At 41.5% G+C, this 23,593-nt stretch overlaps 1 protein-coding gene and 1 pseudogene across 14 annotated transcripts in view; one reads left to right on the forward strand and one right to left on the reverse strand.

The window, feature by feature from the left end:
• Window positions 1–10,320: 10,320 nt before the first annotated feature.
• LOC147374494 (COP9 signalosome complex subunit 8 pseudogene) lies at window positions 10,321–10,999 on the reverse strand (annotated as a pseudogene).
• Window positions 11,000–17,891: 6,892 nt separating this feature from the next.
• HYCC1 (hyccin PI4KA lipid kinase complex subunit 1) overlaps window positions 17,892–23,593 on the forward strand; it is an 85,890-nt gene continuing 80,188 nt past the window's right edge. For all 14 annotated transcript variants that reach the window (XR_015162820.1, XM_086397393.1, XM_086397387.1 and 11 more), the window contains exon 1: window positions 17,892–18,090. The gene's annotated coding sequence lies outside the window, so the exon portion shown is untranslated. The remainder of the gene's footprint in view (window positions 18,091–23,593) is intronic.

The following is a 23,593-nucleotide window of genomic DNA, read 5'->3' on the forward strand; positions in this document are numbered from 1 at the left end:
GCTGATCTGGGGACTGTCCTTTGAGAATCATTGGTTTAGGACAATCAGTCATTCCCCTGTTCTGGGAATGGCCAAGCTTCCCTGGTAGCTCAGCTACAAAGAATTGGCCTGCCATGCAGGAGACCCCAGTTGGATCCCTGGTTGGGAAGATCCCCTGGAGAAGGGAATGGCTACCCACTCCATTGCCTGGGATTGCCTGGGAAATCCCGTAGCCAGAGGAGCCTGGTGGGTTACAGTCCGTGGGCTGGCAAACAGCTGGACATGACTGAGTGACTAAGCACAGCACAGTAAATTGCCCCAGTCAGACTAAAGGCAAAGGAGCATATCCCTTGGTTGGATTTACTCTTTCTTGTTGTAGTTGAATAATGAACAGTTGTTGCTGACACCCATCTTATCATGCTGCTGCTGCTGCTGCTGCTACTAAGTCACTTCAGTCGTGTTTGACTCTGTGCGACCCCATGGACAGCAGCCCACCAGGCTCCTCTGGCCACAGGATTCTCCAGGCAAGAATACTGGAGTGGGTTGCCATTTCCTTCTCCAAGCATCTTACTATGAGTCTCAGTAAACAGACAGTGGGGCAGATGGCAGAGCAGAGAGAGGGATAGGGCCCAAGACTGGTGAAATCACTGAGACACTGAATTACCCAAGTCAGAGACTTGATCTTCCTCTGTACCTCCTGGCATGTGAGGTTGTGCAAATTTCCTTGTTTAAGCAACTTCAAATCACATCGTCTGTTACTTTCTCCATGCTTAACCACTCGATGTCAGATATATTCCTAAAACTCATTAAAATGATACTAAATGCATTTGAAATCCTTAACATTTTAATTTATTCAATTTTTTCCTCTTCCAAATAACTGATAACTTTATCTTTCATTAATGAGATAATGATATGTAAAGACAAATCTATTTCTATGCTTTAAATGGCAGAAAGTGCTCAATAAAAGCACGATTCTATTCTTAATGCTTTCATGATATACTGTGGGCAGGAAAGACAATTCTCTTTCACAAGATTTGATGTGATTAGTTAATAGTTGTCAGTGAGAAACAAACTCTGGTACATCTCTAAATTAGGAAACACTTGAGATTCTCAGAGAAGATAAATTTCCTCTAAGGAAGCTTAGAAGATTATTCACATAATCTTAACAATTGCAGTTTGTTAGAAACTCCATTCTGTTTATAAGCTGAAGTAGGAGCAGAAGGGAAATGAATGACTTCAAATCTCCTTCATGTTTTATCTTGTTACTGTAATTACAACTATGGTAAGAATATTAAAAAAAAAAAAAATCAACAAACTAGCTCTTCCTTCTGACATCACAAAACTGGAAAATATATATATATACACACACATATATATATATATATGTTTATCCAGTTTATTTCTTCCTTGTAGAAACACGCCATTCATTGCTTGTGACTGTAAGCAAACAATATTTTTATCTGTGATTATGATACATTTCCATATAAGATTTCTTTGTGTGAAGGGTCATTTTATTGTGGCTTAATCATTCAGTTCTCCTTCAGAAAATGTATGTTACCCAATGACAGAGCCCATCTAAGTCTTTAAGTTATTTTGAAGCGGAGCAAGTTTTTTTTATTTACATAAGAAGTTTTGAGTTTTTCTGTTTCCTTTAAACCAGAGATCATGATGAATAGTAATAATAACCTCTGTTGCTACTTATTCTGTGTCAGGCATTGCATCATTTATAGGGACTAGCTCATTTTATTTAATCATGAATTCATTCAACAAACATTTGTGGAACACTTCACATTTGCCAATCTGGTGCCGTATATTATACAGACCATTTTCAGCTAGATTTTTTCATCAGGTTGGAAAAAGAGTAGTGGTCTGACTTCAAATCCTAGGGTAAGAGCCCTATTTCCCAGGAAGTAAGAAAGAGATGAAGATGATATAAATCACGTTTTTTCTTTCTTTCTTTCTTTTGGCTGTGTCCCGTGGCTTGTGGGATTGAACTCATGCCGCCTTGCAGTGGAGCAGTGAAAAAGCAGAGTTCTAACCACTGGAATTCCCTTGTCCCTGAGTTTCTGTTCCCAGTATGATAGACTATGTTTTCCAAAGTTTGTTCCTTGATATTTCCATAAGAAGATCATAATAGGAGTGATTTTTAAAAGTTCCATGACCAAGAATTGTGTGGGGAAATGTGGGAACTCAATCATTAAACAGATTTCTTTACTAGAGGAGTTCCTAGTACCTTTAGTATGCTTTGGGGCTTTCCAAAGAGCTGCCACATTTTGCATTATTTCTCAAACTTATTTGATCATTATGTCCCCAAACCTGTACTCCCACAGAAGGCACAGTGTTCAGGCTCCTTGGCACACACTTTATAAAAGACTCTTGTAAGTTATTTCTGCTTTTAAAAGCTTCTTCATTCCTCTTTCTACTTCAACTAAGAGTTTTTTCATTCCTCCTTCTACTTCAAATCTCTCTAGTGCTCTCAAAGTTCCAGGTTTTTTTCTCCACAAATGCAAACTCCCCCACCTCCCTGACAATCTTACATGTCTTCAAGACTTCTAGTTTTTCAGAACTCACAGACATTTCTAGTAAAATCTGAGATATCTATGAAAGACATTTAGCCTCTCAAATTTCTTCATTCCTGGATGATATCGTGGCCTCAATCCACAAGGAATGGGGAAGGAGGGAAGAAGAGGACATAGGGGAAAAGGTTATAATCAGAAAGGCTAAAAAACTGTAAATTTCAGTACATAGATGAAACTTGGCACAGCCCTTCTGAAAAACTGCCAACTCCTGACTGAAACTAAAATGTATACAAATTAGAGTTATGCATTGCGTTTATCTTGGAAGCAAAGTGAAAGAGAAAACTTGGAAACTGCCTGCTTAATTTGGTCACGTTTCAAAGTCAAGTCCAATAATTCTTGTTGGAGAAGATGGGGAGAGGGAGGGGATGGTCTTTGGAACCCGGACCATGTAATTTGTCATTTATGTTAGCCAAATAACTTAACCATTTCCCTACCTGGATTTCTTCTGTGTGAAGCGTGAGACTGCATGTTGCTGTGAGTTGCTGTGCTGGTGAAGTCCACTTGAAAAACAACAGTGTTTGTAAAAATCTATAATGGAAAAGAATCTGAAAAAGAATATATATATTTATGTATATATAGACATATATATACATACAACATATATGAAACTAACATAATATTATAAATCAACTACAGTTCAATAAATAGGAAAAAAAATTATGGAAGAAATAAAAAAAAGGAAACCTCTTATTTCTGTATACCTTTCTCTCCTTCAGATAAATACATCTATCAGACCTCATCATTCTCCAGAAATGAGAAAGAGTAATAGCTAGCATCAGGTGGGGAGAGGGGAGACATAGGGAGTTGTGTAATTCATAACTTTCTTTTTTGAAGAAAAACTTTTCATATGAGCCAGGATCCTGGTAGGAAAGTGAATTCTCCACTCAAAGTTGTTCAGTGGAAGAGGTTTTAGTAAAAGGAGTGTTCACAGTGATGAGGGCAAGGTTAAGGGAGCCAGCAAATATGATAAGGTACCCAGGGACTAGTGACAGGGGGAAGCTATCACCATTAGCAGGTCTGAGGGGGCAAAGAGAGTAAAGGTGCCCCATAGAAGCTGGACTTGCGGACCCAGCACATCAAAGCAGGAAGGAGTAGGGGAGAAAACAACTCTATCTCATTCAGCTCTCAGTTCTCCTGCAGGTTATCTCCTACTGGCCAAACCCAGACAGAACCAGAGAGCAAAATAGTGCAGGATATGCAACGTGAGTAGTGAGAGCCTTTCTGAAAACACAGCACACAAGGCTTTGGGGAGAAAATGGAGAATAACCAGGCATCTCTTCCCACAATCTAACTTCTGGGTAAAAACTTTGAGCAAAACCCTACTATGTCAAATAAAGGAACATTTTACTTTTAGCTCTGAGTCCAATCCCCTCATTTTACGGATAAGAAAACTGATACCCACAGAGCTTGTTCAAAGCCGCGCAAGATCACTATGAGGTTTCAGCCCAGTCCTGCCTTCTAATTCCACGATGCAGCTTTTCCACCTGGCCACTTTGCATCCTTCAGACCCTCTGGGCCTACTCATTATCTTATTTCTCCCTCAAAATATAGTTTCTCAGTTCTCCTGTGTCTTCTGGAGAAGGAAAAGAAAGATGACGATTTCATCTCTGGGCAGATATATGTCACCAACACTAGGTTATTCACCTGGATAAAGTGCAAATTGCATAGAATTGAAAATGTGATTATATTTAAGCTCAACTATAGGCCCTTGCGGAGAAAGCAATGGCACCCCACTCCAGTACTCTTGCCTGGCGAATCCCATGGATGGGGGAGCCTGGTAGGCTGCAGTGCATGGGGTCGCTAGGAGTCGGACACGACTGAGTGACTTCACTTTCACTTTTCACTTTCATGCATTGGAGAAGGAAATGGAAACACACTCCAGTGTTCTTGCCTGGAGAATCCCAGGGATAGGGGAGCCTGGTGGGCTGCTGTCTATGGGGTTGCACAGAGTCGGACACGACTGAAGCGACTTAGCAGCAGCAGCAGCAGCATAGGCCCTTGGGTAAGCTGGGTGGCTAAGAAAAACCTGGCTCACCTCGTCAACTTGTCCTTCCAAATGCACTGTCAGTGTTCTAGAGAGGTCTAAATGGATAATTAAGGTGGCCCAAATGCCAGGTCTGTTTTTAGGTTCAGTGGCAGGGAATTCAGGCCACTTAAGTTTCAATACTTCAGGGTCAGCCTTAGGGAAAATTGGGAAATGGTTGACCTTTGCCTTAAGTTGCTTCATGCTCACTCCCCCTTCCCAGGTTGTTTCCTCCCCTTCACTCCCGGTCAAAAACTAGTTACCAGCTAAGTCAGGAGCTGATCTACATGTCCCCTTAAATGTTCTGGAGTTTCAGACTGTCTTGGCCTTTGGGGCCTGCTTTGTCCTTTAGGGTTTTCCTTTCAGTGATTCTTCAGCAGATCTGCTAAACAAAGGTATGTCTAACTGTTCCAGTTGTTGTGTAGCCTGTTCACCTGTTTCTCTTCCCAAATACTCTCCCCACGTTCTCATTCCTCTCCACTGTTTGCACATAGACAGCATCCCAATTGTAAACAGACCCTACAGTGGTAAGAGTTCCCCACGTGGCACAGTGGTAAAGTATCCGGCTGCTAATCCCTGGGTCAGGAAGATTCCCTGGAGAAGGAAATGGCAACTCACTCCAATATTCTTGCTTGGGAAATCACAGGGACAGAGGAGCCTGGTGGGCTCCAGTCCATGGGGTCCCAAGAGTCAGACACAACTGAGCAACCGAACATGAACATGCAGAGTGTTGCATTCATACACTCAAGTCACCCTGTGACAGGCAGCAAGGAAAGGTCATCTAGTACCCCCTTTTGATTGAGGTGCAGAGGAAAGTAATTTGCAGTCTCTTTTTCTAGAACAGAAAAAAGCTCACCAGCCCCTATTGCTAGCTCTGGGAGGAATTGCCAGGTGGAATTTGAAGCCAGATAAACTTTTCCTTGGCCTTCAAAAAACCTCCTGTTCCTGGAGGTTCACTCACATTTTTAGAGAACCTGTCCTGTGAGTCAATCAAATAAAGATCTTTCTAGGAGATTTTTATTTCTCAATACCATCAAACACCTGTCAAAGTTCACTTTTCCTTTGCTCATGAGGACTGGTATAATAGGTATCAATATTAATAATCATCTGATTTTATGGCTGATAGGTTAAATTATTTCATTGTGGGAACTGTCATCAACTATTTTCAAGCTGTAAAATTTGAAAAACCAGCTGGTTTTCACTGTTTATATTCAACTCCTTTTCTCTTTCCCTGCCCCTGCTGGCATATTCTTCTTCCAGTAATGTTCTCCCTGGAATGTCAGCGAAAACACACTGGAGCTAAGCCAGCAGATAGGACCAGAAATAACCTACTCCAGAAAAACCTCTCACCACCATCTTCTGACCACGTGATTGGAGGCAGCTAACACATGTAGTCTCAGATTCAGAGTAGGGACTCAATGAATGATTGTCAATCTTGCAACTAGTCAACAAACAGGGCCTGGAGATCTGATGCATGGTATGGGGAATATAGACAACAGTATTATATTATAATCATCCAACTTGATAAGTCTAGATCTAAATTATTTCAACAGCAAGAAAGAAATAATAATTATGTGACATGACAGAGGTGCTAACTATAGCTACAATGGTAATCATATTACAATATAAAAATGTATCAAATCAACATGTTATACAACTTAAATTTACAATGTTATTTGTCAAATATGTGCTTCCCAGGTGGCACTAGTGGTAAAGAACCCACCTTCCAATGTAGGAGACGTAAGATATGTGGGTTTGACCCTGGGTCGGGAAGATCCCCTGGATGGCAACCCATTCCAATAATCTTGCCTGGAAAATCCTGTAGATAAAGGAGCCTGACAGGCCATAGTCTATGGGGTCACAAAGAGTCGGACATGACTGAAGCCACTTAGCATATACTCACATGTCAAACATATCTGAACTGAAAAAAGATTTTTGATTCTGAATCCAAATTTGACTGAGCAGTGATTTGCAATGAAACAGACAGGCAGAATTCTTTAAAATTGCTGAACATGGAAAGATCTGCATTAGTTATTCAGGAGATGCAAATTAAAACCACAATGAGATGCCATTATCTATCTGCTAGAATAGCTAGAATTTAAAAGGCTGGTAATACAAATATTGACAAGGATGTGGCATAATTGGAATTCTCATATTCCACTGCTGGATATGTAAATGATACATTTACTTAGGAAAATGATTTGATAGTGTCACGGTGAAGGCGAGCATAAGCTGACCCTATAACCAGAAGTTCCACTCCTGCGTATTTACCACAAAAGTACATGTATTTGTGCACTGAAAGTCACATAGTATAAGAATGCTCCCAGCAGCATTATTTGTAATAGCCCCCCCACCTTTCTGTGCTGCTGTGCTTAGTCGCTCAGTTGTGTCTGACTCTTTGTGACCCCATGGACTGTAGCTCGTCAGGCTCCCCTGTCCATGTGGGTTCTCCAGGCAAGAATACTGGAGAGGGTTGCCGTGTCCTCCTCCAGGGGATCTTCCCAACCCAGGGATTGAACACAGGTCTCCCACATTGCAGACATATTCTTTACCATCTGAGCCACCAGGGAAGCCCAAGAATACTGGAGTGGGTAGCCTATCCCTTCTCCAGGGGAACTTTCTGACCTAGGAATTGAACTGGGGTCTCCTGAATTGCATGCTGATGTTTTTATCAGCTGAGGTACCAGGGAAGCCCACCTTCTGACAACTACCCAAATGTCCATCAGCTGCAAAACTGTCAGATACATTTTGACATATTCATATAGTAGAATTCCATATAGCAATGAGAATGAGTAAGCTATAATCACAACAAGAAACATGGATGGAACCCACAAACAAGATGGAGAGGGAAGAAAAGCCAGACTCCAGAGTATAGATTCTGTATGATTCCATTTACATCAAATTTAATAAGCATACATAGCTACATTAAAGTAATAGAAGTCAAAATGGAGGTTATCCATTTCACTCCAGTTAGAATGGCTGCTATCAAAAAGTCTATAAACAATAAATGCTGGAGAGGGTGTGGAGAAAAAGGAGCCCTCTTACACTGTTGGTGGGAATGCAAACTAGTACAGCCACAATGGAAAACAATGTGGAGAATCCTTAAAAAACTGGAAATAAAACTGCCATACGACCCAGCAATCCCACTGCTGGGCATACACACTGAGGAAACCAGAATTGAAAGAGACACGTGTACCCCAGTGTTCATCGCAGCACTGTTTACAATAGCTAGGACATGGAAGCATCCTAGATGTCCATTGGCAGATGAATGCATAAGGGATTTGTGGTATATATACACAACAGAATATTACTCAGCCATTAAAAAGAATGCATTTGAATCAGTTCTAATGAGGTGGATGAAACTGGAGCCTATTATAGGGTGAAGTAAGTCAGAAAGAAAAACACCAATACAATATACTAATGCATATATATGGAATTTAGAAAGATGGGAACGATGATCCTATATATGAGACAGCAAAAGAGACACAGATATAAAGAACAGTCTTTTGAACTCTGTGGGAGAAGGCAAGGGTTGGATGATTTGAGAGGGTAGCGTTGAAATGTGTATATTATCACGTGTGAAGTGGATCCCCGGTCCAGGTTTGATGCATTAGACAGGGTACTCAGGGCTGATGCACTGGGATGACTCTGGGGGATGGGATGGGGAGGAAGTTGGGAGGGGGGTTCAGGATGGGGAACACATGTGCAGTCATAGCTGATTCATGTCAATGTTCTGCAAAAAGCACTACAGTATTGTAAAGTAATTAGCCTCCAATTTAAATAAATAAATTAATTTTTTTTTAAAGGAGGCTATCTTTGGGAAGGAAGGAGTGAGTGGTGATTGGGAGCAGGCCCATGGGAGCTTCTGAATCATTGTCAGTTTTTTTGACCTGGATCAGTGGTTGCATTGTTCACCTACAACAATCCACTGAGGCAACATATTTTTGTTTTCTCTGTTTTTCTGTATGTATGTTATACCTCAATTACAGCAAAATTGCAATTGCAGAGCTGTCAGGACTAGTCCAAGTCAACATATCCTATCCCTCCTTGACCCCTTTAGCATATTTTATTTTCATCAATGATCCTGATTCTTCTCATCTCCACATAGCATCTTACTGCCCATGGAGCTTCCTAGATACTGTCCCAGTCTCAGATATCTACATTCCTGCCATCTGTCCTCCCCATTGTCTTTCCTAACGCCTTGCTTTGTCTTAGAGATAGGATAAAATAATCTCTATTTTTTTTTTGTTTTTGGTTGTGCCCCTGAGGCTTAAAGAATCTTAGTTCCACAACCAGGGATTGGCCCAGGCCATTCGCAGTGAGTGTGCAGAGTCCAAGATGGTAAAGAATCTGCCTGCAATGTAGGAGACGTGGGTTCAATCCCTTGGTTGGAAAGATCCTCTGAAGGAGGGCATGGCAACCCACTCCAATATTCTTGCAGAGTCCTAACCACTGGACTTGGTCAGGAAATTCCCAATCTCTGCTAAGTTTTTTTTTTTTTTTTTTTTTACCATTACATATTTTATTTCTGTTTAATTAAGACATTTGTACTTTAACAGAGACAATGACCAATGACAAACTAGAATGCATTCGTAGGAGGACAGGCTAGTTGAAGAATTAAATTGAATATTTATTGAACAAGTGCAGAATAAATGAACTAGGAGGTGAGGTGGTTTTAACCTGAAGATACAATGAAGTGAAGTGTGAAGTGCTAGTTGTTCAGTCGAGTCTGACTCTGCAACACCATGGACTGTAGCCCACCAGGCTTCTCTGTCCATGGAATTCTCTAGGCAAGAATACTGAAGTGGGTTGCCATTCCCTTCTCCAGGGGATCTTCCTGACCCAGGGATCAAACCCGGGTTTCCTGAATTGCAGGGAGATTCTTTACTGTCTGATCCACCAGGGAAGCCTGAAGATACAATAATTAAATATTGTATTTCAAATATTGTACTTCAAATATTCAGAGAGCTGTCACACACAAAAATGAAAGATTTGTTCAGTATCTCTCCCAAGGGCAGAACTTGACCCAAGGGATGAATATAAGCAATCAATAGGCTGCAGGACAGCTGTACAAAGTGTATCACTTAATAGCTTCTTTCCCAAATTATGCATTCCACCCGTACATTTTCCTTCTTCTGAAAGGAAATAATACAAATGAATACTTCCCATGAATGTCTTAAGCTTATTCTCATGGCAAGTCCTCCGCTGCCGGCAATAGATGTAGTCACACTCTCAGAAAAAAAATCTAAAGTTAACAAATTGCTTTACTAAGGAAATGATCTTTTCTTCCTCAGCTCTCAGTATTTTATATTTGTGATTCTCAGGAGGTGAGAGGAAAAGAGCATATTCTCCAAAGAGGATGAATTAGGGTCCTCAGCAATTCAGATACTGCCCCTGGGGATAGTCCTCCTCAAACTGTCAGTGCAGCTATCAACCTATGGTACAGATGGGAGTGTGCTGTGCGCCGGGGCAGAAAAAAACAACTGATAACCACTGTTCTACATGAAGCAGGAAGGCAGTATTTTATGAGTCAGTAGGAAATATAAACTGACTGCATAATACTGATGGGCTCCATCAAAATTGTCAACTATTAAAAAATGAGAATTGTTTCAACAACCATTATAATTTAGTTTATATTATATGTATATTATATAGGTATTTTATCAAATATTTAGGAATGCTAAGGTGCTTAATCCATCTGATAAAATTGAAAATAAACACTTTACATTTCTCTATTTGTCAGTATTCAGGATTTGGAAGGTGGGTCTTGAACTCAGAATGATAAATGATAAGGAAAGCCACATAGTCGGTGAGTCAGGCTAACTGCTGCCCACTGGGAATGGGTGGAACAGGGGCAGGGTGTGATAAAGCAATAAACCTGTTAGAGGAAATATCCAGGGCCCCTGCAAGTGGCTTTGTGGGCATGACCATCCTTGTGGTGGAATCAGCCTACCATCCTTCTCTAGTATACCTTTCACAGCCTCTTCCACTGGAAGTCCAACAAAGGTTGCAAAATAGCAGGTGATGACGATAGATGTATATGTTTGAGAGATCAGGGAGAAGGCTCCTCTCCAGGTTGCATCTCTAAGCACTTCCACGATTGGCTGGACCATCTCAGACCACTGGTGAGCTTTGATGGTGAAATAGATTCTGGGGAAATCTCTCTGCCAAATTCTTTGTCCTACTGACCAAGTTCAGAATTTGCAGGTTTTATAGCATGTAATATCTTTTTTCAAAAGTTTCCTGCATTATTCACATTATTATGGAGCAGATATAAATTTAGAAGCTGGCCATACACTGGGGGTATAACAATTTCCCCCGGAGCCTCAAGCTCCTAGTTCTCCCACTGATCTAGCAACTTTCTGAAACTGAAGGAACTTGCCACCATCGCTGCCACTGGCATTTTCCTGGCTGGTCCTGCCGCCGTACCTCCCCACAGAGCCAGACCCCAAACTCTGCTAATTTATTTGTGACCAATGTGATTTCTTCTCTTCCTGGTGTAATTTAAATTTGAAAAAAATCCTTGAGAGTGACTTTAAGGATTAGTATCATGATTCAAACCGTAGAGGTAGAGGTTTTGGGGGACGATACCCTTTAAAAGACACGAGGATGCTGGGCCTGGACACGTGTCCCACGCCTGTGCCTCGAGTAAACAGAGAAGTCTAGAGAAGGTGTTCCTTGTTTTTGCTGACATAATGGGTATCCAGAGAGAACAGCTTGACAGAGGACTGAATCACTTTAACATGATGGTAGAGGAAGAAAGGGTGATGGGCTTGTCCTTACTGAACACTGGTTATGATGCTGAATTTGCTCACTGGAATTTTTTTTTTTTTGCATAAATATCAGGGTGTGGTGATAGTGACTAAGTAAATGAGAGCAAAGTTGAAAAATAGAAGTATTATTCTTACATTGGACTCTCTTAACTCAAGAGTTACAGACCAGAGTGAGCGGGTTGGCAAAACTCTTTGGGGATGCACCACTTCCTGCCTCTCTTTGTTATCCTTCTTGCAGCTGGGCTTCGACTTCCCAGACTCATCTACTCTTCAGCTAGTACTTGTGCTTCTTAAATTGCTTCAGTGGTACCACTGGGCAAGGGAACCAAGGAAGCGTGTGGCTCTATTGATGCCTCTATTCTCTGGGTGAGAGATTAACACATGAGAAACAGTTTGGGAACAAAATTGTTCAATTGTTCAACAATTGATACACAATGAAGTGTTAGACTGAATAAAACTGAAATACACATCTGATGAATGCAGTGAGTAGGCTGAAAAGCAGAGAAATCAGGTTTCCAGTTGGTGTATGGACATGTGAAAACCTGAAAAAGATTTATCAACCAAATGGAGACAGAGGATGAAAACTCCTGTCTTTTCAGGTTCTCCTTTATTCTGTGTTCTGAAGTTCCTCTTTACTACTGTGGGGCACCCAAAGATGGCACAACACCTTTCCACTTCCTCTGGGAGCTTTGTTTGTCACAGTTGTTTATATATATTTTCTGTGTTTTCTGGGACCTCATTTGGAAAAGAAAATCTGCATACAAGTTTATGCGTTTCTATTAAATAAGCACTGATGGGGTCTTTTGCTTGTCAGCAGTAACAAGAGCTTCTCTGTGGGATTTATGAGCACACTTTAAAGAATTTTGAATAATTCATTGGCTAAGAGTAAAAGAAAGAGTGTTTAACTGAGGTTTGCTTGGGCAGAATTAACAATAAATGATGTACAGTCTGCTGTCTCTTCACCATAAAAATAATGTTCATTTTTTTTTTTGGTTGCAAAACTAACACTTATTTATTATAGAACATTTGGTAAATTAAAAACATACGTGAAGAAGAAAATAAAATTCAGTCATAATTTCTCCGTGCTTACATATCACTGACACATCTCCCAGACATGAACATTTGCACCATTGTGACTATGTCATATTGGAGTTTTGTACCCATCTTTTTCCCATGTCATAAAATATTTTTCAGAAACATGATTTATAAAACCTGAAAAACAAGACCCCCTCAACAATAATTCTTCTAGAAAACACTGGTTAATAAAATGTCTTAGAAGATATATGTGGATATTTTTTATTTCTAATCATGAGGGTAGTAGTTAGTAATTAGGCTTTCCACCCCTATATATATGACTTTTTAGAAATATGAACAAGATTGGCTCTACTGCTAAAAGATAAGAGAAAAAAAGATTTTTCCCCTTAAAATATCTGTTACAAAGGTATTGAAATTTTAGCTTATGATTTTTTTTTAAGATATAGAGAATATTGTTTTCTTTCTAGGATGTTAGTCCTAGAAAAACCTGGAACCAACCTTGGAGGATAAAATTCTCTTTGCAAAATGCAGTTTATCCAGCTTCTTTCACTTGATCCATGATTCTGGAAGTCTGCTTATTGGTTTATACAAGCATGGCAGGTCCCACAATTTACTTAGAATATCCTAGGTGATGCATAGGGGGACCTTGTAGGACTCTGGAAACGGCTGCAGTTGGTTCTTACAGATGTTGAACACAAACACTGGAAACTGGAGTGATTCAGGGCAGCAGTGGAAAATGGGTTATTTCATTGTTCCCTCAGTAGCAGGATTTCACTGGTCCCCATCTTTATTATGATGACGTGTTCTACTTGGTCTCTATTTCTACTGCTCCTTTGTTACCAATTACTTCATCCCCTACTTTGTACGTCTCTTCTCTGCCTGATGGCTTCAGTTTACTCAGAGCTTGCCCCTCTCAGGGCTTCTTTCTACACCTTGAGAAGCCTTCTTTCTACACCTAGCTTCTGCACCCACCACATGATTGATTTTCTCTTCCCATTTCCAGTTCATAGTCTTGAAAGAGGATGGGCTTAGGTAGTCACCGCCGCCCCTGTTTGGGTGGAGTGTTCACATCATTAGGTCTGGCTTCCCTTGACCAGCAAGGTTCTAAGAAGGGGGTTGTGTGGCATAGATCATGCCTGTGCCCCTGCTGGAGGCACTCTTAGAAAGGGAATCTGGCATGGCACAGTAAAGACAGAATGAGCTCTCAGCACATTCTTTTTGTTTTAAATTAAAAAAAAAAAATGTTTTAACATACTTGCCACTAATGTAACATGTTCTTCATATTTTTTTCAAGGTAAAATTCTTTGGCACTTTCACTTAAAATAGTCATGGTACATAGAAACAAAGAATAGATTGGTGGTTACCAAGGGCTAGAGACTGGGGGAAATGGGGAGATACTACTGGTCAAAGGGTACAAATTCCTAGTTATGAGATGAATAAGTTCTGGGATATAATTTACAGCATGCTGACTACAGTTAACAGTACTGTATTGTATACTTGGAAGTTGGTAAGAGGGTAGATTCTAGATGTTCTCATAACAGCAGCCAAAAAGAAAAAAAAGTTAACTATATGAAGTAGTAGAAGTGTTAACTCATCTTATTGTGGTAATCATTTCACAGTCTGTGTATATCAAATTATCCTGCCACATACCTTAAACTTACACAATGCTATATGTCAACTCTAACTCAAAAACCTGGAAGAAAATTGTCATATTACCCAGATGTTTTACAGTTAACTTTAATAGAAATGTATTTGAGCTAAATTTTTCTTCAAGTTTCTGAAATTTAATAGCATAAAATATATAATGTTCAACTGGCTTTGTAATGTTCAACTGGCATTTAATATAGTTATTTGCAAGAAGGTAAAAACATTTTAATAGTGTAGAATTATGCCTGTGGATACTAGAGACTAGCAAAGATGGGTAGTTTAGGTTTGGAATATGCTGACTTTCATAAAGAGGTTAAAAGCATTTCCCTTTTGAAACAGAATGTTCTTGGGCATTTTCCTAGTGCTTTGCTGCTAAAATATAAATGGTTATGTGTAACTGTTAATTGCAGAGTATTACTGTTGGAAATTGTTTTTGTATGCACAAATTGTGACAGGAGAGTGGACCGCAAACATAAACTTGAGTTTTGGTTTTACTCTGACTTAGAGGGAAGGTGACTAAAATTGCCTTCTGTATCATCTTACCACTGTAAAACAGGAAGTGAAGTCAGCCAATAAATTGCTTCCTCTCTTTTTGCAGAAAGGAAACAAATATATAAATATATATGGGCAGTCTCAGTTTCTTGCCACTCAATCCATCCTATGTACGATCTTGATTTAGTGTTAGTGAAATGTTATGATGTCATTCCCCTGTTTACAACCCTGGGAGTATGTTAGATTCACTTGCAAAGCTTTTAAAATAAACGCTATATCCAGGCCCTGTACCCCAGTTTTCTGATTTATTTGATGTGGGCATTTCTATTTTTGAAAGTCGTCCCAAGCAACTCTAAGGAACAGACAGGAAGCTACTAGGCAAACTGACAGAATCTAACATTGGAGTTGGCTTTCAAGGCCCTCTATTGTCTTCCTCCAACCTAGCTTGCCAGGCTCTGGCCAGTTCAAAGGCTTCCCATGTCTTCTGTAAGCTGCTTGTATTTCCGTTCTTCTGTCTCTTTTCCAGGAATTCCGAGAGTTTCTTTCTCACACTTTCCGAATTCAAATTTCTGCCCATTTTTCAAGACGTGGCTCAGTTTTTACCTCCCCCTGTGACGCTTTGGCTTCTCCAACCACTCTCAACTGGAAGGCTTGCTCCCTAATCTGAAGTCACACAGCAGTTACTGCCCAGCGCTGAACAATGAATCAGTCATGTACTGCTCTGTGCCATCTCTCCTATTGTTGTGACAAATGAAACTTTGCTTTACTTGTCCCCTCTTTGTTACCCAAGGCCCTATACTATGTGCTTCTGGCATTCCTTTGTATGCTTGACAAGTCGGTTCTGTGTACAGTGCAGGAAGTCAGTAAGTATTCGCCTCCATTTCCCACATCCGAAGGTGTGGTTTGGCACTTTGTCTCTGCTGGAGTCTTGCTCTGCTCCTACTGGGCCTTCTTGCCAACAGACTCTCTGGCTCTTTAAATCAGGCCAACATATCCAGTGTCCCACAAGGCTGATTGCCAGTAAAACTGATTGTGCGTGTACTCCTCTGCTCACCCTTGCTCTCTCTCTATTTTTTGATCCAGCTGAGGCTTTGGCTTTCTTTCCCTCTCTGACCCTTCAGTCTCCTACTCCCTATGCTATCAGGACTTGATGGCAGAATTCAAGTTCCTGGGATCTGACTGCTTGCCTTCTGTGAGAATGTTAGAGTACGACACACTCTCCAGATCTTCTTACCCTTCTTCCTTCAGCCAACACTTCCCCTGACTCTAGCCCAGCCGACCTAAATTATACTGCCAATCCTCCACTAGTACCCTGGTCTAGTGGAGGGGGAAGTGACAAGGAATCTAGTGACAAGATTCCTGTCAAAGGAGAGACAGGCACTGTCTTTAAGATTCTCACCCTCTAAAAGAAAACCGATTGTATTGTTCACATGATTATAAGCTTCTATTGGTTCATGATTGCCTATAGAATAAAGTCTAAGCCTGAGCTGTTCAATATGGTAGTTACTAAATTCAGATAAAAAATTGAGTTTTTCTTCTGTGCCCAGGTGATGCTAGTGGTAAAGAACCTGCCTACCAATGCAGGAGATAAGAGATAGTTTGATCCCTGGGTCGGGAAGATCTTCTGGAGAAGGGCATGGCAATCCACTCCAGTACTCTTGCCTGGAGAATCCCTTGGATAGAGGAGCCTGGTGTGCTATGGTTCATGGGGTCATGAAGAGTTGGATACAACTTAAGTGACTTAGCATGCACGCTGTGCCATATTTCAAGTGCTGGATAGCCACTTGTGATTATCCTATTGGACAACACAAATATAGAACATTTTCACCATTACAGAAGTCTCTGTTGGACAATGCTCATCTACATACCTTAGTGTAGCTTGTATGGCCTTTATAATCTCTATAATGTTTTGTTCTAGCTTAATTTTTGGCTGCTACTTTACCTTTCAAGCTTACCAACTTTCTCAGTGTTCCCCCAGCCACTCAGAGCCCTTTCACAGCTCTGCGTCTTTGAACTTGCTGTTCCTGCTTCCTGAAACGCCTTTTAATTTTCTTCTCTGGCAAACTCCTATTTACTTTTTTTTTTTTTTAATATTTATTTGGTTGCACCAGGTCTTTAGTTGCAGCATGTGGGATTTAATTCCCTTACCAAGCATTGAACCCAGGCCCCCTGCATTGGCAGCTTGGAGTCTCAGCCACTGGACGACCAGGGAAATTCCCTATTCACCTTTTTAAGATCCAACTCAAATCTTACTTTGTTTGTGAAGTTCCCTGACTTTCCTAAACACAATAATTTTTCCTGCGTTCCCTTGGCTCATTGAACCTGGCTCTGTTGCCCTTATCACCATATTTTATTATTTGCTTATAAATCTGTCTATTCTCTTGGATGGTGAATCCTGATTGTTCTATAGATATACCCTAATGAAGTTGTTTGCTTGATGCTCTTTCAATATTAAGTAATATGTTTTCTTACTGTGGGCTTGTGATTTATGTATTTGCCATGTTTGAAAAGATCTTGGTGCTTTAGAAGTTCTTCTTTCTTAAAAACTAGAGTGGCTTCCCATCTTTCAGGTTGAAAGTTCATTTTCTTTCTAATTAATTCTGATGAGACTTGAGAGGGATGTGGTAGGATAAGCTGACAAGGTAAAAAACAGAGTAACTATATGTAGGAAACAGTTGGGATGTGCTTAGGTTCCAGTCGTTATACAAAATATTTAGTATTTAGGAGAAGAGAAGGGAGGGAAGATGAAGGGGAAAAAAAAAAAGCAGCTCATGGAACGGATACTGTGGAATTGTGTTTGACTTTTTTCCAGACTAAGGCCAAAAGCAATGATGTAAGAGGAAAAGAGTTTTTATTACCATTTTGCAAAAACCGTATTTTATTACCATTTCCCTCCCCCCCCATCCCCCACTTCAGGATTTGATAAGGTTTTGAGAAATTCTGGTGACTCAAATTACTGTGAAGTAAATCCTCCTGACCAAGAAATAAATTAAAATATCAGTTAGTTTCTCTTCTGCGATTATGGTGAACATCATTCCGAAAGGCTTATTTTCTTCTGGAAGAGCTGTAAATACTAAAGGCTGAGTCCAGTAGACCTTCTCTGATCACTATCGCCTAGATGCAGCTTCAATCTTAACAGTCAATCATCTCTCCTTGGGGACGCCGACCACGTCTTATCGCTCAGACCACGCCCACCAAGTCTCCCTCCCTCCCACCTCATGGCCCCGCCCCGGGCCTAGCAAAAGAAGATCTTCATTGGTGCAGAAGTTGCTCTGATCCCGCCCCAGCGAGCGGCGATACGCCGAGCTGGCGTGGGGCGGTGGTGGTTGGCTGCCTGGGGACGGGTCCCTGGTCTTGCCCGTCAGAGTAGCTGGCGGCTGTGGCGGCGCTCGGGACTGGGTTGTCAGTCAGTGAGCGGAGGGGGAAGATGGCTCGCCAGGACCCGTTCTGCTAGGAAGAAGGCGGGGGCAGGTGGTGCTGCTTATTCGGAGCAGCAGCCGTCGCTGTCGTTGCCAGCCAAACAAGTCGGGGTTCTGGAGGTCGAGCTTGGAGAGCCGCTCTGGTAAGTCCTGTGGAGAGAACCGCGCCGGGCCCCCAGGGCGGCCGGTGACCCATAACTTTTTTTGTCAGGGAGGAGCCGGGGCGAGGCGACGGCGGGGAGGGGACCGGGACTTTGTCCCCGGGGCGGCGGCTTCGTTGGGGGTAACGGCTCCAGCGCGAGGCGCCGCGGATGAGCGCTAGACTGTGCTGGACGCCCAGGAGTCCAAGGGTCTGAGGGGAGGAACTCGGTGGTAGGCTGCGGCCGGCGGCTTCTCGCCCCGAAGTTGGGCGCAGCCCGCCTGCTGCCTGGGCGGCGGCAGCTTTGTGCGCGAGGACTCGGGTCTTTCTCCTTCCCCGGCGAGGAGCCTTCCGACCTCCGGGCGTGACCTGGGTGCAGCCGCCTCGCGCGGACCAGCCGCCCTTCAGCTGGGTTGCCTGGGGTGAGACACCCCACCCCCTGCAGCGGCTGATGCTCAGGTCCGACCTCTCCTACCCCTCCCACCCCTCCGACTCCTCCTTCCCACTTCAGCGAGGCTGCAACTACACGTCCAGTCTAATGGCCAAAATGGTCAGTGTCGTCCCCCTCGTCTTTGAAAGCAACATTCTTCCCCGTTCCCCCACAAGTCGGAGAGATTCACAAAGCAGCCACGATTCTTTCCTTTGTTATTTACACTGGTGAGCTTTTCATCAGCCCTTACCCTATTTTTACTATGAGTTAGTCCTCCCCAGGTGGTGGTGGTTTAGTCGCTAAGTCGTGTCCGACTCTTCTAATATACTCGAGAATCGTTAGGATTTTGTCCGAAAATTGTTGCATTGAAAGACCCGCCGAAGTTTGCACGCTCTGGCAGAACTGGGTATCCTCCCTTCGGTGTGTACATGTGTGCGTTGTTCCCTCAGAGTATAGATGTTTCTGAAATTTTTAAATTTTGCTCTGGTGGTTTCGTACTGCACAGAATCGGTTCTCCGATACTCTGTCACACGCCGGGCAGCCGCTCGCTTTTCAGGTAGGGGGAGTTTGTTCAGCGGGCAGCTGCTGCTTATCTTTAGAGACCGTCCTACCGGCTGTAGGGCCAGGCTGTCCTTTGGCAAATTATTTGTCTTTTGGGTCACACAGTAGTTTTTGTAGCAGGTATGCCGCCTCTTTGATTCGTGTATCACTTTACAGTTTGAAATTTTCAGCTTTTAAAACCTTACCTGCATAAAGTCATAAATATTGGTGTAACCCTGAGTCAATTAGTAGTCCTGGGAGGCTTGTTTTCCATGAGAACATTCTCCTAACATCCATAGATCACTACTCTGCGTGCCCCCCCGCCCCGTCGCCCAATTTCTAAGCATTTTTCTTTAGGTTAACACATTTTAAGTCCCAGAGCACCGTATTTTTGAAGTGCAGGCAAGAAAGAAAGAAAAAAAATCTTTAGGATATGCTTGGCTGGCCCATAGTAGCTTCAAAGTCGGCTGTTCTAATAATTCATTTCAACAAAGTGGCAAGGGAGAAAATCATTGCCTGTTTTTTTTTTTTTTTCCTAATTTTATTTTATTTTTAAACTTTACATAATTGTATTAGTTTGTTTTAGAAAATAAATTCTGGATTTGGAGTATTTATCCTTTCTTGATTTACTATAGTTATAACAACAAAGGGTTTTAAGCCCTCTTAGTTACCAGAATTAACAGTATCTGGATATGGACCTCAGATGAAGCATTGGTTAAGTCAGTGTGTTATCCCTGCTGTGCTTCGTTTTTTTGTTGTATTCCTGTTTTATGAAATCTGCTCTCCATTGCATTTTTAGAGCAGTGGTGTTTTGACAGTCAGAGTTTAAATATATCTTGTAGTCAACTGTTTTATTCAGGATCCTGTTGCCTGATATTTATTTTATAATGAGTATTAGGAGATCTTTAAAAGATGTTAGTATCAAGACTATTTTGGCCCTATCACGTTTGCATCTTGTAAATAAACGAAATTATGTCAGACATAAATTTGCATTATCCCAGGCCGAATAGGTATACAAAATGAATGTCACAGCTCTTGTCATCTAGGAACTTACTATGCCATATACAAGACAGGTAAGTAAAGTAACAATTATAATACTCTGTGATGAGTGTGAATAGAGACTTGCCTAGCATTGTGGGTGAGCAGAGTAGGAGATGGCTAACTCAGCATGGATGTATGTAAAGTTGGGGGCACATAGTAGAGCTTTAAAGTATGGTATAATTTTGCCAAGTGCATGAGCTAAGTGAATACCTTTCCAGGAAAATAGAGTAAGTGAGAAAATGAGGAGGCAGGAGCAACCCTAGCAATTTAGAGATGTCATTGTCGGTGACAAGTCCAAAGTTAGGAACATTGGTCTTGACTTGAATGTGAGGGTTAGATGGGGTGGAAGATGAGAACAGTGAGGGTGGTAGAGGCCCAACCCAGGATGCCGTATCCTTGGCTAAGGGGATTGCATTGAAAATGATGAATAAGAAACCACGTAATGGATTTGTGTTTTGGGTGCTCATTCTGGTAGAGTGAGGTAGAATCTGATAGATCCTGTCACCTCAGGAAAGAAGGGAGGAAGAATCATGAATCCTGAGGGTTTGACTTGGTTCCATTGATTGGAAATGAGTTGTACATAGAGGGAAGATGATGCCTTCTACTTTGGATTTTTTGAATTTGAGGAAACTGTAGGACATTCAGATGAAGATGTAGATAGGTGTTTGAATGTAGGATGTGGAACTTGTAAAGGAAATCAGGAATAGAGGGAGGATGGGGCGTTGAATTGAAGAAGCTGTATTGACTTGGGTATGTTGAAATGACTCAGATTGGAAAAGACTTTAGCATAATAAAAAGCAGCAATTGGAGAATAAACAAATAAAAGGCAGATAGGTGGAAGAATAGTGTGAAAGAGAATTAGTTAGTATTAGTTAGAAAGATTCGGAGAAGGCAATGGCACCCCACTCCAGTACTCTTGCCTGGAAAATCCCATGGACGGAGGAGCGTGGTAGGCTGCAGTCCATGGGGTCGCTAGGAGTCGGACACGACTGAGCGACTTCACTTTCACTTTTCACTTTCATGCATTGGAGGAGGAAATGGCAACCCACTCCAGTGTTCTTGCCTGGAGAATCCCAGGGACAGGGGAGCCTGGTGGGCTGCTGTCTTTGGGGTCACACAGAGTCGGAAAAGACTGAAGCGACTTAGCAGCAGCAGCAGCAGTTAGAAAGATAGGAGGAACTTCAAGAAGGATGCCAAGGGTGGAGTTTTCAAATAGAGGAGGAATGGGTCAACAATTTTGAAGGCTTTAAAGAGGTGTCAAGTAAGAAGATGACTCCAGGACCAGTGAATTTGTCAGGAGTTCATAGGTGACTTTAACAAGGACAGTTTTAGCTGAGTAGTGGTTTAGAAACTAGTCTCCAGAAGACTGAGAAAGAATGTTGTTTGGTCCGACTCTTTGTGACCCATGGACTGTAGCATGCCAGGCTTCCCTGTCCTACACTATCTCTTAGAGTTTACTCCAACTCATGTCCGTTGAGTCCATCCAGCCATCTCATCCTCTATTGCCTCCCTCTCTGGCCCTCAGTCTTTCCCAGCATCAGGGTCTTTTCCAATGAGTCAGCTCTTTGCATCAGGAGTGGATGATGAAAAAGTAGACATGCTTGCATGGGGCATTTTAAGAAAACTGAGGAAGGACGAGAGAATGATGGCCTTAGAGCAGTGGTTCTCAATCTTATCTACACATTTTCAAATCATCTGAGGGAGTTTTTGAGTCCTGATTTCAAGGGGGAACCCCTATACCAATTTGAAGAGTGAAACAGGACCTAGACTTCAGTATTTATTTCAATAGCTTTATGAAAATATAATTGCCTTGTAATAAACTACACATATTTAAAGTGTGCAGTTGAATGTTTAACATGTTTATATTCATTAAACCATCACCACAATAGAAAATAATGAATATATCCATCACCTCCAAAAGTCTCCTAGTGCTCCTTTGTAATCTCTGTCTCAATCCCTGAAACCACTGGTCTACTTTTTATTACTGTAGATTAGTTGCATAGATACTTCACAGTTCCTTAGGAAATTCCATAGACATAGTTGAAACTGCTGCAGAGGGGTATGAGTTGAAGGGATATTATGCTTGGATTTTTTTTTATATGTGTAAGGAAAGTGAGAAGTAAGAGATTAGGAAAAATGAGATATGTATTGGAACTACGTTCCTGAGGAAATAGTAGATGGAATTCAGAGCTTTGACCAGTAAAGAAGCGAAGACAACATCTTTAACAAAGAAAATGATATTAAAGATAGTGTATTTTTTTCTTATCAGCATCCAGGTTGTCATCATGTATCAAGATTGGTTCTCAGAAGTGCTCAGAAATAATTAGCATCTTAGTGTTATGAAAATGAATGCCCTGTAGAAAAACCCCTTAAATCTAGCCCCTGGTACTACCATGTAATGCTTTGTCATTTTTTGGAGGGGAGCAGATGGAATTAACAGTTTGACTATTGCTTACTGTTGAGAGCCAAGTACTGCTAGAATCTTTTTGACCCCCTTGGAGTTAAGCTGCATATCTGTACTGGGGAAAGAGAACGTTTAACATTTGCAAATCTCCTGTTTAAAGCATCTTTGTTCAGAAGAAATCCTGCTTACTTGCCCTTTGGATATATGCCTTTTAAACACATTGGAGGAAAAAAATCATTCTTCTCTACCAAGGGAGACAGAGAAGAGTTGTGATTGGAAGTTGTCAAAGGTCCATACTTTGTATCCCGAGCAAGGTGGTATCTATATTCCACACTGTCCCTTCCACCTTTTTAAAAAATTTCAGGCTCAAGTTTCAGATGTAGGTGAAAGCTGAGCCCTGCTGGTTCTGAGGTCCAGGGTTTGTTCATCACTTGATTCTTACTACATTTGGCAGGAGCTGAAAGCAAATAGTTAATATCTAAATATTACTTGACATTGCACTTGATCATAAATAAAGATGGGAGTGAAAACTTTTGTCTGATCGTTTTCTAGAGTTCTGAAATTTCTTTCATTGTATTGTTCAGTTACTAAGTTGTGTTTGACACTTTGTGACTCCAGGGACTGCAGCATGCCAGGCTTCCCTGTCCTTCACTATCTCCTGGAGTTTGCTCAAACTCATGTCCATCGAGTTGGTGATTCTATCTAACCGTTTTACCCTCTGCCGCCCACTTCTGCTTTTTGCCTACAAAATCTTTCATTATGATTAAAGTGTAAAAATATGATCAGATATAGAGAGGGTAGGCCTCCCTAGTTTTGGTGCAGCCTAAAAGAGTAGAACTATCAGTGTTAACATGATTTTGGATACTGTTGTTACTAAAGTCAAAGCAATATTGTAAACATTCTGTATTTTCTTAATTACTAATCCAATATGTAATAATTGTAGGCAGTTTGGAAAATTCAGGAAAGCCTAAATGATATAAATAATGCCTTCATCCATTGATGGGCTTCCCAAATGGCACAGTGGTAAAAAAATCCACATGCAATGCAAGAGATGCAAGAGACGGTGGTTCGATCCCTGGGTTGGGAAGATCC

The sequence above is a fragment of the Bos grunniens genome, chromosome 4, assembly GCF_055505025.1.
Source record: "Bos grunniens cultivar Pamir isolate PY7600 chromosome 4, Bosgru_T2T1.0, whole genome shotgun sequence".
In the NCBI taxonomy this organism is placed as follows: Eukaryota; Metazoa; Chordata; class Mammalia; order Artiodactyla; family Bovidae; genus Bos; species Bos grunniens.